This window comes from Scyliorhinus torazame, chromosome 13 (assembly GCF_047496885.1).
Source record: "Scyliorhinus torazame isolate Kashiwa2021f chromosome 13, sScyTor2.1, whole genome shotgun sequence".
In the NCBI taxonomy this organism is placed as follows: Eukaryota; Metazoa; Chordata; class Chondrichthyes; order Carcharhiniformes; family Scyliorhinidae; genus Scyliorhinus; species Scyliorhinus torazame.
Window position 1 is genome coordinate 163,911,624 of NC_092719.1, and position 7,100 is coordinate 163,918,723.

The following is a 7,100-nucleotide window of genomic DNA, read 5'->3' on the forward strand; positions in this document are numbered from 1 at the left end:
AAATAAAACAACATAAACTGCTGCTATGTGAAAATTTCCATAAGCTACGAGGCCACCCGTGAGCAGGAAAATAAGGAATCGAAAGGTGGAAGAAAGATTTCCTGAAACAAGAGAAACTTTAATTACAACCATTAGTAATTGTAATTCACTGAAATTGTATAAATAAACAAGACCTTCAGTACAGTGCCCGAAAATGTTAGGTCCATTCTCTCCCATGTTGTGCCATTCTTCAGTGCTTTCCAGGTTAGTCGCTTCCTGCACGATTGCCAATTCCTGCTCCAGTTATAATGCACTCACCTGTTCAGAGGTGCAGGCGATCTGAAAACAGTGGAAGCTTGCTTTATGTGGTGCACACCAGTCATAATATTAGCCTTCTGATGATCTATTCAGCCAATAAATAGTGGCTATTGGTGGCATGAAGTTGGTACATTGCCTGCTTTGCACTCATGTGGTTGAATTGTGCATTTCGATCCCCGTTTCCGATTTTGGGGGCTATTAAATTTAACCCCTGGCATATTCTCTGCGTTAGGGAAAGAATATACTCGCTCATTTTATAACGAGATGTGCTGTTCACCATGCCATTCATGAAGGATTCCTGCTACCTGCAAATATGATGAACAATGGATGAATTGCACTGGTTACCCAGTGCCCAGTTAGTATCTAACCGCCTTTGGGGGATGTGAACAGCGTCTCATTGGAATCAAATGGCCTCTGTACGGCCAGTTCGGGGATGGGATATTGGATCCAAGACAAGCTTCTGAGATAAATTCAGAAATTTGAAACATATGGCCAGGCAGGTCTGCAGTATTTTAGTGCAAAATTATTGATCAGGCAGTCTGGCTCATTGTGACTTTGAGTGATTGACATAGGGGGCGAAATTCTCCGTTATCGGCGGAAAGTCCGCCGATCGGCGCAAAAAACGGCGCAAATCCGACTTGCGTCACGTCGGAAAAATGGGTCGATAGTCTCCGGCCCGAAATGGGCTAGCAGCGACGTAACGGGATCCGCGCTTGCGCAGTGGTTCACGCCGTGCAGCGTCATACGCACTGCACGGCGTGACGGCTCATAAGGCCGCGCTGCTCCCCCCCACCCGACCAGAACACCCGACCGCAACACCCGACTGGATGGCTGGCCGTCGCTCAGCCCCGAGGTTCGAGTCACGCGATGTGGAGGCGCTCCTGGACGCGGTGGAGCAGAGGAGGGACGCCCTGTATCCCGGGCACGGCCGCAGAGTTGCCCCACGCCACAGCCGGCGCCTGTGGAGGGAAGTGGCAGAGGCCGTCACCGCTGTGGCCCTGACACCACGGACAGGCACCCAGTGCCACAAGAAGGTGAACGACCTCATCAGAGCAGGCAGGGTGAGCCTCCCCCATATCCCCCCGTCCCCATATCCTCCCCTCCCCCATATCCCCCCTCCCCCATATCCCCCCTCCCCCATATCCCCCCATCCCCCATATCCCCCCTCCCCCATATCCCCCCCCCATATCCCCCCTCCCCCATATCCCCCTCCCCATATCCCCCCCTCTCCCATATCCCCCTCCCCCATATCCCCCCTCCCCATATCCCCCCTCCCCCATATCCCCCTCCCCATATCCCCCTCCCCCATATCCCCCCTCCCCTATATCCCCCCGCCCCTATATCCCCATATCCCCCCCTCCCCCATATCCCCCATATCCCCAAGTGAATCCAGCCCTAACCTTAACCTCTGCAATGCACGCACAACCGATGGCGTGCATTCATATACCTGCCTAACACTGTTGCTTTTTACCCCTGCCCCCCCCCACAGGAGAAGCGCGCACACAACAATAGGGAGCATGTGAGGACTGGAGGAGGGCCCGCTGATGAGAGGCCACTGACCGTACACGAGGAAAGGGCCCTGGAACTGGCTGGCGGACCTGAGGACCGGGAGGTTGCTGATGCAGAGGTCGGGGACGTACTAGCAAGTGAGCCACCGACAGCCCGTCCCCATATCCCCCCTCCCCTATATCCCCCTCCCCGTATCACCTGATCACTGCCTGGTGTCTAACCATGCATGCTTCATTGTGTATCGCAGGACCAAACGTCCAGGCACCCATCCCCGCAGATGCAGACCGCCCGCAGGATGCCCCTCGGAGACCACAGGAGACGGAGAGACCCGCACCCTCCAGCATGCGACGCCTGCAGGATGCCCCTCGGAGACCACGGCAGACAGAGAGACCCGGACCCTCCAGCATGCGACGCCCGCAGGATGCCCCTCGCACACCACGGGAGACGGAGAGACCTGGAGCAACAGGGAGACGACACCCCCGTCACATGCGGGAGCGACCACCCAGCGACGAGGGAGGCAGCCACAGGCCCCCGTCACATCCGAGCCAGGACACCATTACCCAGGACACCACTACCCAGGACACCACTACCCAGGACACCCCTACCCGGGACAGCACTACCCAGGAAGACGAAATACCGGACAGTGACTCAGAGTGGATGGGTGGAGACGAACCCCCACCCCAAAGTGCCATGGACTCAGAGTGGGACGAAGAGCACGACACAACGCCACTGCTGTCACCAACACCCTCCACCATCGCAGAAACACTCACCACGGTTGGGCACTTTAGTGATGAGGCGTCTGGTACACTCACTGGTGCGCACAACACAGCCGTCCCGGTACAGCAGGTGGAGGTAGGAGCAGCAGAGGGACCGGGCTGTCGGAGGGCAGCCCAGCCCAAGCGAACATCTGCCGCCCAGATGGATCCCGGGTTCCTGCAGTTACCACACCCACACATAGATCCGATGCAACCACCGACCCGGAGACGAGCGAAGAGGGTGACGGGCGGCTTGCGGCGGCTGCGGTCGCAGGCGGAGGAGTCCACCCGCGTCCAGGAGCTGGGAGTGGTGCCGGTCATGCGTGCCACCCAGGCCGACACCGCACGGGTGGCGTCCGCGGTGGGGGCAATGGGTGCGACGGTGTCAGACATGGGGAACGGTTTGCGAGGCCTGGGGCCTTCCGTGCAGGCGGCGTCTGTGGCCCAGGAAATGGCTGCCCTCTCACAGGAGGCCATGAGCCAGTGCCAGCGCCAGATGGCAGAGGCACTCAACGCCATAGCCCAGTCTCAGCAGGCCATGGCCCAGTCTCTGCAGGCCATGGCCCAGTCTCAGCAGGCCATGGCCCAGTCTCTGCAGGCCATCGCTGAGGGCATCGGCGCCAGTGGCCATGTGCGAGCCGGCGTCGCACTGTCACAGACAGGGTTTGCCAACCCCCTGGGCTCCATGGCTGCAAACCTGCAGACCCCTGTCGATACCAGCACGGGCCTCCAGGACAGGCAGCGCCAGATGTCGGGGGGGGGCATCGGATGGGCAGTCCGTTCGCATCCCCCACCCATGTAGAGGCCTGGGGGGCCATCGGGCACCCCGAGGGAGGAGGGGGTGGTGTGGTCCGTCCCGGCTCCCTCTGTAGGGGAGGTCCCGGTACACCGCGACACCCCGGACTCCCCCCCTTCCGTCCCAGGTGCATCGGGTGGGCAACGGGCAGGACAGGCTGGCAGCTCGCCATCCCAGTCGCCCGGGCCGCAGCCTGGCCCATCTAGGCCAGGACGCCCCAGGAAACGGCCGCCAAAGGGATCCAGTGTCAGAGGGCAGGAATCACAGGAGTCCACCTCCAGTTCTGCTGTACTGTCTGGGGAACCACGTAGACGTAGTCAAAGGGCCCGTAAGGCCAAACAATTAGACACTGAGTAAGTTGGCACGGGTGCAGGGCACAAATGAGTTTTAGGGGCTAGGGCATGTGCATGAACTCCTTTGGTTATTAAAGTCAATGTTACACCTACCGAAGCTGCCTTTGTGCTCTGTCCAAAGTGTGCGGGGGTGTCATGTACGTTGAGCGCAAGTGTGTGTGTGAGGGGTGGTCGTACCTCAGCCCCAGGTGAGTCTGCCCCCTTCCCCCTGGGCCGCCATCAACATCCCCCGGACAGAGGACGGGACCGTGCGCTGCAGTGTCACAGCCGCATGCAGGGATGGTCCGGGTGGATGGTGGTACTGTGGCCATGGGTCAGACATAGTCCAACGATGTAGAGCCAGGAGCTCATCGCAGGGCGGGTTGTCAGCATCCTCCATGGCCTGCGATAGACACGCGTCCACCCGCAACTGTGTGAGCCCGGCCCGTTGTGCCGCAGGTGGATCGGCAATGGGGGGGGGGTGGTGTGCATGCGGGTGGGGTGGGTGGGGTTGGGGAGGGGGGTGAGGGTGCTGGGTGGGTGGATGGGTGGGGGGTGTGGGTGGTCGGCTGTTGCCATGGTGTGCGGTCTGTGGCCATACTACCCGATTCCCACGCCCATCTAGTCAGTGAAGCGGGCGTCTATCAGTCTGTACCGTGCCCGCTGGGCCAGCCGGTAACGGTGGACAGCCATCCGCCTGTGTCTACCCCGTCTGCCCTGACCATTGCCCCCATCCCCCTCATCTGGGGAGGACTGGGCCTCTTCCTGCTGCTCCTCCACTCCGCCCTCCTCTGCCTGCGGCACATCGCCCCTCTGCTGGGCTATGTTGTGCAGGACGCAGCACACCACAATGATGCGGCCGACCCTATCTGACCGATACTGGAGGGCGCCCCCAGAGAGATCCAGGCACCTGAAACGCATCTTCAGCACGCCAAAGCACCTCTCGATCACTCCCCTTGTCGCTACATGGGCATCATTGTAGCGGTTCTCCGCCTCATTGCGTGGCCTCCGTATAGGCGTCATCAGCCACGATCGCAATGGGTAGCCCCTGTCGCCCAGCAACCAGCCCCTCAGCCGGGGATGGCGTCCCTCGTACATGCCGGGGATGGATGACCGCGACAACACGAATGAGTCGTGTACACTGCCTGGGTGACGGGCGCAGACGTGCAGGATCATCATGCGGTGGTCGCAGACCACCTGTACGTTCATCGAATAGGTCCCCTTCCTATTAGTGAACACGGCCCTGTTATCTGCAGGTGGCCGCACGGCGACGTGCATCCCATCGATCGCGCCCTGGACCATGGGGAACCCGGCCACGGCAGAGAAGCCCACGGCCCGGGCATCTTGGCTGGCCCGGTCCATGGGGAAGCGGATGTAGCGGTGCGCCATGGCACATAGGGCATCTGTCACTGCCCGGATGCACCGGTGCACCGATGTCTGCGATATGCCGGACAGGTCCCCACTCGGTGCCTGGAATGACCCCGTTGCATAAAAGTTCAGGGCCACCGTAACCTTGATGGACACGGGGAGAGGGTGTCCCCCGCCAGTGCCACGCGGTGACAGGTGTGCCAGCAGGTGGCAGATGTGTGCCACGGTTTCCCGGCTCATCCGGAGTCTCCTCCTGCATTCCCGGTCCGTGAGGTCCTGGTATGACTGCCGGGGCCGGTACACACGGGGCGCCCTCGGGTGCCTCCGTTGCCGTGGGGCCGCGACGTCCTCCTCCCCCTCCTCGTCCTGTCAGTCAGGTGTCCCTCCAGCCTGGGCGGCTGCCGCCTGCCCCTCTGCGCAGCCTGCGCCGCCTCTCTGGCACGCTCCTCCTCCTCCTCCTCCTCCTCCTCATCCAGGGCAACATAGACATGAGTGGCTGCCACCACGGCGGCCAACATCGCTGGATGATCTGAAAACATGATGGCCTGGTGGGGGGAGGGGAACGACGACATGTCATCATTGCCCATATCCCCTCCTCCCCCCAGCCAGGTGGCATGGACCACATGGGTCCAACTGTTGGAGGCTGGCACCTGGCCAGGTGGACCAACTCACTTGCCCTCCCACCCCCTCCTCGGCACGGACCTTCCCCCAACCTCCACCCCAGCACGGACCCCCCCCAACCTCCACCCCGGCACGGACCCCCCCCCAACCTCACCCCGGCACGGCACGAACCCCCCCCCCAACCTCCACCCCAGCATGGACCCCCCCCCAACCTCCACCCCAGCACGGACTCCCCCCCAACCTCACCCCGGCACGGACCCCCCCCCCCCAACCTCCACCCCAGCACGGACCCCCCCCCAACCTCCACCCCGGCACGGCACGGACACCCCCCCAACCTCCACCCCGGCATGGCACGGACGCCCCCCAACCTCCACCCCAGCACGGACCCCCCCCAACCTCCACCCCAGCACGGACCCCCCCCCAACCTCACCCCGGCACGGACCCCCCCCCCCAACCTCCACCCCAGCACGGACCTCCCCCCAACCTCCACCCCGGCACGGCACGGACCCCCCCCCAACCTCCACCCCGGCACGGACCCCCCCCAACCTCCACCCCAGCACAGACCCCCCCCAACCTCCACCCCGGCACGGACCCCCCCCCAACCTCCACCCCAGCACGAACCCCCCCCCAACCTCCACCCCGGCACGGACCCCCCCCCCAACCTCACCCCGGCACGGTCCCCCCTTCCACAACCTCCACCCCAGCACGGATCCCCCCCCAACCTCCACCCCGGCACGGACCCCCCCCCCAACCTCTACCCCAGCACGGACCCCCCCCAACCTCCACCCCAGCACGGACCCCCCCAACCTCACCCCGGCACAGACCCCCCCCCCCCAACCTCCACCCCAGCACTGACCCCCCCCCAACCTCCACCCCGGCACGGCACGGACCCCCCCAACCTCCACCCCGGCACGGCACGGACCCCCCCCCCAACCTCCACCCCGGCACGGACCCCACCCCCAACCTCCACCCCAGCACAACCCCCCCCCCAACCTCCACCCCGGCACGGCACGGACCCCCCCCCAACCTCCAACCCGGCACGGCACGGACCCCCCCCCAACCTCCACCCCGGCACGGACCCCCCATCCACCTCCCCGGCACGGACCCCCTCCCGGCACTCCCTCGGAGCCCAGCCTACTCTAACCACCCCCCCGCCGCACACACACACACACACACACAACCCAAGACACACCTCTCCTCACGCATTCAGACTGCGGCCACGCCATTGCCTGCCCAGAGCCAACCCCCCGGGCCGTCACTCACCTCCACGCTGGTCGGCGTGAGCCTGGAGCACCGGGTCACGCCGTTGAAAAGGAGGTTTAATTTACGTCGACGTGAACGGTCATCACGTCCGTTGACCCGTGACATTCTCCGCGGCAGCGGCGACATTAACGCCCCGCCGACTTTTCTCCCTTCGGAGAC